Genomic DNA, 12,315 nt, shown 5'->3' on the forward strand with positions numbered 1-12,315 from the left:
ATATCTCTACCCGCGTGGCTGACATCTCCGGGGACAGTACTATTGCGGAAGCACGTGAGAGGCCATAAAATGGACCCCCTTGTGGAAAAGGTACAGCTCCTCCATGCAAACCCTCAGTACGCCTATATCGAATACTCTGACGGGCGAGAGGACACTGTTTCCATAAAAGACCTCGCTCCCTCGGGGAGCGGAGAGAACGATGAGAGACTACCCGAGGAAGACCTACACCAAAAAGAGACAGGACGCCCAGAGGTATCAATACCCAACTTTAACCTGGAGGACACTGCAGATAACCTGGAAGACACTGCAGAGGCCCGGACAGCGGAGGAACCAGAATCCACTCCCCTAGAGGCACCCCAACCGGCTTTGCGCCGATCACTGAGAACCGCAAAACCTCCTGACAGACTCACTTATACCAACTTTTAAGAAACATCACCCCGATGGACTAAATCTAAAGAAGGGGTGAATGTAATGAAATCTGTTTGTCTTGCCTGTATTCGTTCTTGCCTGTATTCGTTTTGCACTCATGTATATTACCCTCCCCCACACGGTGTATAGTTTCACTTCCTCTTTCCTGACTAACCTGGAAGGTTCCAGGTCTTGGCTCTTGGCTCCGCCCCTGACTTCTCTAACATAAAGATCCCAAAATCTGTATGACTCATTCCTGCGAGCCAGTCAGTGTGTTGAGATGTTAGCTCTGATCTTAGTGATTAAAAGCCAACTTGTTAAAGTCTATAACTTCTAGTTTTGTGGTTATTGAAGGCACATCACTGATCATCTTCCAAAATTCGCTGGAATCTGGAACTGTACCCATGGATTGGAGGGTAGCTAATGTTACCCCACTATTCAAAAAGGGTGGTAGAGAGAAAGCGGGAAATTACAGACCGGTAAGCCTGACATCGGTAGTGGGGAAAATGCTAGAGTCCATTATAAAGGATGTAATAACTGAGCACTTGGAAAACAGGATCGGACAAAGTCAGCATGGGTTTACAAAAGGTAAATCGTGCTTGACTAATCTACTGGAATTTTTTGAGGATGTAACTGGGAAAATAGATAAGGGAGAACCAGTAGATGTGGTGTATTTGGACTTTCAAAAGGCTTTCGATAAGGTCCCGCATAAGAGATTAGCGTGTAAAGTTAAGGCACATGGGATTGGGGGCAAGGTATTGACTTGGATAGAGAACTGGTTGGCGGACAGAAAGCAGAGAGTAGGAATTAACGGGTCTTTTTCCGAGTGGCAGGCAGTGACTAGTGGGGTACCGCAGGGATCGGTCCTTGGACCCCAACTATTCACAATATACATTAATGATCTAGATAAGGGAACTAGATGTAATATCTCCAAGTTTGCAGACGACACAAAGCTGGGTGGGCGTGTGTGCTGCGAGGAGGATACCGAGAAACTCCAGGATGATTTGGACAGGTTGGGTGATTGGGCAGAAGCGTGGCAGATGCAATATAACGTGGATAAATGCGAGGTTATCCACTTTGGTGTCAAAAACAGAAAGGCAGACAATTATCTGAATGGCAATAGATTGGGAGAAGGGGAAGTGCAAAGAGACCTGGGTGTCCTTGTGCACCAGTCGCTGAAGGCAAGCATGCAGGTGCAGCAGGCGGTGAAGAAGGCAAATGGTATGTTGGCCTTCATAGCGAAAGGGTTTGAGTACAGGAGCAAGGATGTCCTGCTGCAGTTGTGCAGGGCCTTGGTTAGACCACACCTTGAGTATTGTGTGCAGTTTTGGTCACCTTATCTGAGGAAGGATGTTCTTGCCATGGAAGGAGTTCAGCGAAGATTCACAAGGCTGATCCCTGGGATGGCAGGAATGACGTATGAGGAGAGATTGGGTCGATTGGGCTTATACTCGCTGGAGTTTAGAAGAATGAGAGGGGATCTCATCGAAACTTATAAAATTCTGACAGGTCTGGACAAACTAGATGCAGGTAGAATGTTCCCGATGGTCAGAGAGTCCAGAACCAGGGGTCATAGTCTAAGGATAAGGGGTAAGCCATTTAGGACAGAGATGAGGAAGAATTTCTTCACCCAGAGAGTGGTGAACTTGTGGAATTCTCTACCACAGAAGGCGGTTGAGGCCAAGTCTTTAAATATATTCAAGAAGGAGTTAGATATATTTCTTAGAGTTAAAGGTATCAAGGGATATGGGGAGAAGGCAGGTACGGGGTACTGAGTTTGGATGATCAGCCATGATCTCATCGAATGGCGGAGCAGGCTCGAGGGGCCGAATGGCCTACTGCTCCTATCTTCTATGTTTCACTTTAGCTTTCTGTTCCATTCCAGATACCATCAAACACACCAAGAAAGAGGGCACTGATGTTGTATGGCAGAAGGGCCTCTGACAGGCTGAGGCTGAACATCAATTGTCTGACGACTCCCCCCATCTAATTACAGACCATGACCCCACGACCAAACACCAAATCATAATCTGCCAGTGTTACCAAACTCATCCCTTCCAGAGACCTCCCTCCCCCACCCCATCATGCTTCCAATCTTATTGTTCCCCAATCCCGCAGCCAGTTTCCAATTCCTCCCCAAGATACACAAATAGCAGTGTCTTGGCAGATGGATTATTGAAGCTTGCTGCTGTCCCACTAGACCAATATCCTCTGACCTTAACTCTTGTCCAGTCTGTACCCACCTACATCTGTGACTCTTCAGATACCCTCTGCCACTGACGATTTCACGTTTTCCGCCAATCATTTCCTTTTACAGGAAGCTTTCTGGTATCCGGCACTGACGGGACCGAGCTGGTGCTGGTCAATCAACACTGCCGGAAAAATGAGCACTAATGTTAAAACATACGGAGCTTCTGAGCTCCGTCTGAAGCAACAAACCCTGTTGCTCAGCAACAGCTTCAAAACAGTCGGCGCAGCTTGCAAGCGTCTCTGTAGCTAAGCAACAGCTTCAGCTAGATGCTTGCAGAGCCAGGACTGGAGAAAAAAAGCAACGAAAAGTAAAAAAACTTATCTGAGCCGACTCCTGAATTTTGCCGGTGGATGGAGCATTCCGGATATTTAACCTCCGGTTAAACGAAAGTTTCCTGTACAATGCACAGTCCCTCAACATCTCCATCCCTCACCAGGTATGACTCCAATCACAGGAGAGTTATCAGCTTATCCGCATTGACTTCAGTTTTACTAGGGCTCCTTGGTGCCACACTTGGCCGAATGCTGCCTTATGTCAAGGGCACTCACTCTCATCTCACCTGTGGAATTCATGTTGACGACTCCTTCCATCAATTTACTGATGATTGGAAGCAGGCCGATAGGGTAGTAATTGGCCAAGTTGGATATGTCCTGCTTTTTGTGCACAGGACATACCTGGGCAATTTTCCACATTGTCGATTGTCCACAATCAAATACAGATAGGAAACCGGCATTGTGGGCCACACTTTAGCCAGGGTATTGTCCTGGTAAAGAAGTATACCCATGTCATGGAGGTTGACTTTTCATGGGGTGTAAGTCAAGAGGAAGTACAGGAATTTCTGGCATCACCTCTTCAAAGTTGGCACCAGTAACTTGTGGACACACAAAGCACCTTCCCCCTTTCCTTTGGAATTTTGCTTTGTCTGCAAAATGAGGCAGAGATGCCTCAGAAATGCCATACAAGGCCCATGAATTTCCACCCCATTATATTTAAAACATGAACTGTGCAACTGAATTATATTAACGGAGTGATTAGCGACACAGTGTGAATACTTCTGGTTTTCAGTCGACCCAATGACATAACCCTTCTGTACATGAACCAGGCCACCTGATGACATCTTTCTCTGTACATGGACAAAAGGTTTCCACTGGTGACATCATGCCAGTTCATGGGGTCACATATTTGAATGGGCTTAAAAGTGAATTGCTCTGTAGGCCTGGTGTTGTCTGAATTCGGGAATGTTAGCATGTGCGTTGTCTGAACTCGGGAGTGTTAGCGCTGTGTGTTGTCTGAACTCGGGAATGTTAGCGCTGTGCATTGTCTGAACTCGGGTGTGTTAGCGCTGTGTGTTGTCTGAACTCAGGAATGTTAGCGCTGTGCGTTGTCTGAACTCGGGAGTGTTAGCGCTGTGCATTGTCTGAACTCGGGAGTGTTAGTGCTGTGCGTTGTCTGAACTCGGGAGTGTTAGCGCTGTGCATTGTCTGAACTCGGGAGTGTTAGCGCTGTGCGTTGTCTGAACTCGGGAGTGTTAGCGCTGTGCATTGTCTGAACTCGGGTGTGTTAGCGCTGTGTGTTGTCTGAACTCGGGAATGTTAGCGCTGTGCATTGTCTGAACTCGGGTGTGTTAGCGCTGTGTGTTGTCTGAACCCGGGAATGTTAGCGCTGTGCATTGTCTGAACTCGGGAGTGTTAGTGCTGTGCGTTGTCTGAACTCGGGAGTGTTAGCGCTGTGCGCTGTCTGAACTCTGAAGGATTATGCCTGCACTGTCACTAGACATTGGTATCTCTGCATAGTCAAGCAGAGCTTGAAGTCGTCACTGCCTGCCTGGAGCGTGGGTACCACTGGTTGGATCAAATTCCAGGCAGAATGCTGGGTGAGTGGTGTCCAATTACACCCCCCACTTCACTGTGTTGTCTGTACACTAGGGGACATGACCTTATTTTAATTGCAGAGTGGTATATATTTCCAGTCTGTGCCCATTTTGAATTATTAGCAAAAATCTTGAATTTTCCAGTAAATTGTTTGTGGTTTTCATTTTCAAATAACCTGGAGCTTGCTAATTGTCATGTATGATTTTAAAAGATGCTGCAATTTGAATATTGTGCCTCATACCCATCACCCATTAGTAGTTTCCAACTAGAGGGACTAACCTCCAACTCGTAGATCTATCACTGCTTCCGCATGGTATGTTTTGGAGTCAATGAAACACGTGTATCTCCCTTCATCTGATGCTTTTATCTTCCTCAGTTTGAGAGAGGCATTTCCACGGGGAAACTCATCTTTAAAAAGTTACGTCCTCCCTTGATAAGCTTTGTCCTGCACATCAGTTCGATCCTGTCCACCGATGTATAAATGTACTGGCGAAGCAGAGTCTGATGTCAACCATCGAACCTCCAGGTTATCCAGAGATATATCTGGTACCAGTTGGCACTCTAATACAACATCTTCATCTACAGTGACTATGATGGGATCGTCTGGTACAAGCACATGGAATCTCTCTGGTAAAATATAACATTTTAAACAGCGTCAGCACTCTTACTGTAGGAACAGATTTAATCTTCAGGGAGATATTTTAAAGGAAACAAATAAAATTCCATTTTTAGTGTGACTAATTCTTCCAAAAATCATTAATCCGGAAAATAAATTTGCAATAATTGCATAAAAGGGACAGAACATTATAAAAACAGTAACTGTTCCCTCTTGTATTATTTACACATTTACTTGCTCACTAAATACAGTGTATATAAATAGGTAGGGGTGATAAAAGGGCATTCTGACCATTAGTCTCAGAATTGTACTCAGGTAGAATGGTACAATGGTGGAAGTTAGTTAAACTCCCTCTCTTAGGATATTTGGGTTTGAGGAAGCTGGGAAGGCGGCGAGAGATTGTTTAAATCTTTCGTAATTTTAGTAGCCATTTTATGAGTAACAAGAAGAAATGAATCATGAATAGGATCCTGGCAGTTTCAGGCAGCATGAAACTGTTAAATGATTTGCACCGGGGGAAAGCAGCAAGTCACGATTTTCTCATCACCTAATGCAACAACCCTACTCCAGCGATTTCTGGGTAACTCAGTTAGTGTTTACACTTCTACTTAACATGGAAGAAATTCCAGGTGGTGGCACTGACTCTGAAGCAATTCCCAGGCACAAGAAGCAGTATATTCAGCTCCATTACTGGTATTCCGAGCAGACTTTTTGAATGAGACATTCAGCTGACTTGTTTCCAGATTAATAGCGTTCCTCAGTTCAGCTCCTAATTCTGAACAAACAGCTTCTCCGTATACACTTCAATTTTCTTCACGATTTTTTAAACCCACTTTTAAGCTGATTTTTGCTACATTTGAGGCTGACTTCAGTACTTGAGCTGACACTTCAGTGCAGTACTCAGGGAGTGTTGTATTGTTGGAGCTGCTGCCTTTTTGATGAGACATTAAACCGAAGCCCAGTCTGTCTGCCTGTTGGTGGGTGTAAAGGATCCCGTGACATTATTTAAAGAAGAATCGTGAATTCTCCCAGTGTTCTGGCCAACATTCCTCCCTCAACTCACACCAAGAACAGATTATCTGGTCAATTAACACATTTACTGTTTCTGTGACCTTACTGTGTACAAATCGGCTGCCACATTTGCCTACATTGTTGGGTTTGTTTTCTCTGCAAAAGAGGAGAAATTGGGTCATTTAACTGAAGTGTTCAAGATTATGAAGGGAATTTTCAAACTGGTTGGTCCTGATAAAGCCTTCAGTATGTTGAAAGATTTAAATACTCAGAACAGAAATGGGGATTTAGGAGTACAAGGAAAGGCAGGTGGAACTTTTTCACCCTTGGAGTAAGAGAGCCGGGGCAATGATGAGAAGAAAGAAAAACTACAAATGATGGAAATCTGAAACAACAGAACATGCTGGAAATACGCAGCAGGTCCATCAGCATCTACAAAGAGAAAGGACAAGCTCAGGTGTTGTGTGTGTATACCCGTTGTCATGGCCTTCCCTAATAACTCACTCCACATAGAGTTGTGTAAGAAGAAGCTAGTGAACGCCATTGAAACAGACTGTATAATGGCTTCAAGAGACATTTCTGGAGAGGGATCAGATTGAGGGATGCATAGGAAGAGGGGTAGGTGGGTTTCATCCATGAAAAAAGGCCCTTGTTTGGGCCTGATGGCCTTTTCCTGTTTGTGGAAACTCCGACTATAAATGAGCTAAGCGGATGACGATACACTTGTTTCAAAACAAGGGGCTCGATCTTGCCACCCATGGGGAGGCGGGTATGGAGGTGGGACTGCTGGGAAAATGGCAGAATCTGGGGGCAGGTGCCCAACCCGCCCCATGCCATCTTGCCAGGAGGCGGGTAGCCGACCCACGCTGGGTCCCATCTCCTTGGAGGCGGGAAGGGGATTAGTGCCACTTATCTGCCTGTTAACAGGTAGTTAACGGGCAGATAAAAGGATTATCCCCATTTTACTCACACAAGTGCAGGCTTACCAAAGGCTCCTAACCCCGCCAGGGTCACTGAGGCGAGCAGAGGGTCTACGGGGGTCAGTGGGATGCAAAAGTGCGCTGTGAAGGTAAGTGATGGGTGCAAGTGTGGAAAGGTGAGTATGTGAGGTAAGTGGAAAGTGTTAGTAAATGTTTACTTACCTTCGTTTCTTCCTGCAGGCTTCAATCGGTGGGTATGCGGAGAGTCTCGCACCTCCACAGCAGAGATGACAGATGGCCGTTGCATTCTCCAATGCAGCAACCATCTAATTTCTGCTAAATAAAGAGGTTTGATGTGTTTTGAATTCAAGAACTCATCAAACTACAGAGAATGTCAGTGTTTGACAGCTTCACAGAGCTGTCAAACGATGACAATTCTGAAATGTCATACGTTGACGTTCTCTGTAACCGGCTTTCCCTTAATTGGCCTGCTAAGCCCGCTGGGCGGGCTTAACAAGGTCAATATAGGGAAAATAGTGTGGGTTGGCCAGAAGTTGATGGAGGCGGGACTGAAACCCGACAAGTGGGAGTCCCACCTCCAAAAGCTCCCCATTGGCAAAGTCCTGCCCTAGGTGTCAGTAAGATTGACATTAACCATTCCATTCCTTACCCAACATTACAGGATGGAGACCAAGTAGGAACACAAAACTGAAGCATCTTCCTTTCATCTTTGTAAAGAACTGATTGGTTTTTCACCTGAAAAGATAATTTCTTGTTATATTTTTTAAAGAGGCATTGTTACAGCACTGAAATTAAGTGTATTAACGCATTCTTTGAATTCTGTCCTCTGCTCTTATAACTGAGGCGTAACCCATTTAAAATAAGTCAGTTAACACTTCTAGTCAAATAATGGAGAGTGGAATTTCAGACAAACACCTTAAACATTTGTACGACAATATCCCACTGCATAATTTCAGGGTTGACATTTGTTACTTGTGCCTTGCCCATGTTTTTGAAGTTAGTTTTTTTCTAACTATTCTAATTAAAAAGTTATACAATTTACAAACTTCCTAGTTTTAGAAAAGTAGGCATATTCCTCAGCAAGATGATTCTCATAAATATTGCAGAGAAACACTGAACGAGAAAGAGGTCCAGGAGTATTACAGTGGATAAAGCTGTGAAATCATCATCATTGTTTTAAACTGCAGGAAAAAGGCTGATAACCTAACTATAAGGATGTTGCCCTTCAGAAGGTACAGAAAGAAACAACAAAAACGATTCCAGTCATCAGAAATTTACACTGTGAGGAAAGGTTGAAGAAGTTGGAGTTGTTTCCTTTGGAAATGGGGTGACTTTGAGGTGATGTAATTTCATTTTACAGGATTAAAAAGAAAATTGAAAAAACTCATTGAAGCAATTCAAATACCATGGGGCACAGGTTAGAATTAGAAAGTTAGGAGTATAGAGCAAAATCACTCTGGACCACTCCATTCAAAAGTTAAGAGTATTGTAGAATAGGTACCAGAGAAGAGGGTACAGTGATGTCATGGTTACGATATTGGCCTCCTAATCCAGAAGTTTGGACTAATAATCCAGAGAATGATAGTTCAAATCTCACCATGGCAGTTTGAGAATTTAATTCATTTTTTTTAAACTATGGAAATAAAAAGCTGGCATAAGTAAAAGTGAACATGAAACTGTCAGATTGTTGTAAAAACCCAAATGATTCACTGATATCCTAAGGGAAGAAGACCAGCCGCCTGCTGCCCCTGGTCTGGTGAAGAACTGAAGATTCTCCCCCTGGACCCGCCCTCAAGGGACTGAATAACGGATTTCACGCTCACTGATCCCCGGTGATAAATCCGAAAGTGAACCCTTTATCCCAGTGATTCTCACCAACTCCCGGTGTGGTGAAATATTCCGGAGCCCACTGACCTGTCCAACACTTTGAGCAGCCGCTTTCCTTCTCACCGGGACTCTCCTGACCCAGAACTTGCTGCCGGCACCTTGTCCCCGCTCATCTTCGGTGAGTTTGTAACCTGTGCACAGGAACAATTTGTAATAAGCGGGATCAGAGCGGGCCACTCTCTTTAATGTGGAGTCAATGGACACACAACAGGAGGGGGAAACAACAGCCGCGAGGGGGAGAAACGAAAGTAATTTTAAGTTCCACAAAATGGATACAATAATGGGTGGGACCGAGAGAGTGAAACTCTGCGAGGGACAGGTGGGCGTAGCGGTATAACTGCAACTCATTGAGGAATCTGCAGCTCCAAGTTGCCTTTTCAGAATGAAACTATCAGGAGACACTGAGTCATCAAACGAAAAACCAAACATAAGTGTCCCCTTTTATAGGGGCGCAACTAATAAGGAACTGAAGCAAAAACAAATTAACTTAAATAATATTGTTTGCTTTATCCACCAACCCGCCAGTCCTTGCAGTGCCCACCGGTCTTGGAAGGCCTCAACATAAGAATCAGGAGCAGGAGTAGGCCCCTCGAGCCTGCTCCGCCATTCAATGCGATCATGGCTGATCATTCAAATTCAGTACCTGGTCCCTGCTTTCTCCCCCTACCTCATTGATCCCTTTAGCCTTAACAAATATATCCAACTCCTTCTTGAATATATTTAATGTATTGGCCTCTACTGCCTTCTGTGGTAGAGAATTCCACAGGTTCACCACACTCTGGGTGAAGAAATTCCTCCTCATTTCTGTCCTAAATGGCCTACCCCTTATCCTTAGACTGTGATCCCTGGTTCTGGACTCCCCGACCATCGGGAACATTCTTCCTGCATCTAGTCTGTCTAGTCCTGTCAGAATTTAATAAGTTTCAATGAGATCCCCTCTCATTCTTCTAAACTCCAGCGAGTACAAGCCCAATCGACCCAATCTCTCCTCATACTTCATTCCTGCCATCCTCGGTATCAGCCTGGTGAATCTTCGCTGAACTCCTTCCATGGCAAGAACATCCTTCCTCAGATAAGGCGACCAAAACTGCACACAATACTCAAGATGTGGTCTCACCAAGGCCCTGTACAACTGCAGCAAGACATCCTTGTTCCTGTACTCAAACCCTCTCGCTACGAAGGCCAACATGCCATTTGCCTTCTTAACCGCCTGCTGCACCTGCTTGCTTACCTTCAGCGACTGGTGCACAAGGACACCCAGGTCTCGTTGCACTTCCCCTTCTTCCAATCTATTGCCATTCAGATAATAATCTGCCTTCCTGTTTTTGCCACCAAAGTGGATAACCTCACATTTATTCACATTATATTGCATCTGTCATGCTTTTGCCCAATCACCCAACCTGTCCAAATCATCCTGGAGTTTCTCGGCATCCTCCTCACAGCACACACGCCCACCCAGCTTTATGTCGTCTGCAAATTTGGAGATATTACATCTAGTTCCCTTGTCTAGATCATTAATATATATTGTGAATAGCTGGGGTCCTAGGACCGATCCTTGTGGTACCCCACTAGTCACTGCCTGCCACTCGGAAAAAGACCCGTTTATTCCAACTCTTTGCTTTCTGTCTGCCAACCAGTTCTCTATCCAAGTCAATACCTTGCCCCCAATCCCATGCGCCTTTACTTTACACGCTAATCTCTTATGCGGGACCTTATCAAAAGCCTTCTGAAAGTCCAAATACACCACATCCACTGGTTCTCTCTTATCTATTCTACCAGTTACATCCTCAAAAAATTCCAGTAGATTAGTCAAGCACGATTTACCTTTTGTAAATCCATGTTGGCTTTGTCCGATCCTGTCACTGTTTTCCAAGTGCTCTGCTATTACATCTTTTATAATAGACTCTAGCATTTTCCCCACTACCGATGTCAGGCTTACCGGTCTATAATTCCCTGTTTTCTCTCTACCACCTTTTTTGAATAGTGGGGTAACATTAGCTACCCTCCAATCCATGGGAACTGTTCCAGAATCTATAGAATTTTGGAAGATGACCAGCAATGCATCTACTATTTCTAGGGCCACTTCCTTAAGTACCCTAGGATGTAGATTATCAGGCCCTGGGGATTTATCGGCCTTCAATCCCGTCAATTTCACTAACACCATTTCCCTACAAATACTGATTTCATTCAGTTCCTCCCTCTCATTAGACCCTATGTTCCCTGACATCTCTGGGAGGTTATTTGTGTCCTCCTTTGTGAAGACAGAACCAAAGTATGTATTTAATTGGTCTGCCATTTCTTTGTTCCCATTATAAATTCCCCTGATTCTGACTGCAAGGGACCTACGCTTGACTTCACCAATCTTTTTCTCTTCACATATCTATAGTGACCCATCGATTGGAGCTGATCAAGCGTGGTCAAAGCTTCGATGCTGGGGATGTTGGCCTGAGTGAGAACACTGATGTTGGTGCGCCTATCCTTCCAATGGATTTGCAGGATCTTGCGGAGGCAGCCTTGCTGGTACCTCTCCAGTGCTTTGAGGTGCCTGTTGTACATGGTCCATGTCTCTGAGGCATACAGCAGGGTGGGTATCACTGCTGCTCTGTAGACCATGAGCTTAGTAACGGAGCACCGAGATAATGCTCCTCACGTAGCCTATAACGTCTCTACGAGTAAAGCAGATAGGTGGATTCCCATGACCTAGTGGGATTTCAGCAAGTGAGAGAGACAGTAATTTGTCCCTATAGACTACATGAACATGAAGGATCAGCATGTGGATTCTCTGGGAAGAGGGCAAATTGTACCATGCAATCTACATCAGGAAGACATGGAGTTGTTAACTCTGCTTCTAGAAGGAATGGAATGTATTGTGTAACCGCTACTGTAAAATCTTTTATTTATGGGAATAATTCGACATGCCCGGTTATACAACCAACCTTTTGTATTGAGCCTGCTCATGTGGTATTGATCGGACCTAGGATCCTACAACCCTTACACCCAGGAAAGGAAACTGGTATCGATGTATCAGACCCACTCTCTAATTCAAACATGGAAGAATTTGTTAGTAAATTTGGCTATGATATAGATTTATTGAACCCGAAGTTCAGGCCAAAATAACTAAATTACTGAATGATCTTGATGTAACCCAGCATGTATTGTGGAACTTCAAACAAAGACAATGTGAAGTGGGGAAAGACATAGAAAACATTGAAATTATCCCATGGTGGAAACAATTATGGAATTGGGGAACTACAGTCGAGATAAATCCTTGGATAAGAATCGTGGCTCATGTATTGGTCATAATCCAATTGATCATTGTAATCTATTTGT

The 12,315-nt window shown here is 44.6% G+C and overlaps 1 pseudogene across 1 annotated transcript in view; it reads right to left on the minus strand.

The window, feature by feature from the left end:
• The window catches only part of LOC147096259 (butyrophilin-like protein 2), a 397,171-nt pseudogene extending 392,226 nt beyond the window's left edge, over nt 1-4,945 (minus strand). The window contains exon 1 of the transcript XR_015074585.1: nt 4,810-4,945. The product of XR_015074585.1 is annotated as a butyrophilin-like protein 2 (transcript). The remainder of the gene's footprint in view (nt 1-4,809) is intronic.
• Nucleotides 4,946-12,315: the final 7,370 nt, after the last annotated feature.

This window comes from Somniosus microcephalus, unplaced genomic scaffold (assembly GCF_052327205.1).
Source record: "Somniosus microcephalus isolate GS21.2 unplaced genomic scaffold, FLI_Smic_1.0 unresolved_chr1, whole genome shotgun sequence".
Lineage (NCBI taxonomy): Eukaryota > Metazoa > Chordata > Chondrichthyes > Squaliformes > Somniosidae > Somniosus > Somniosus microcephalus.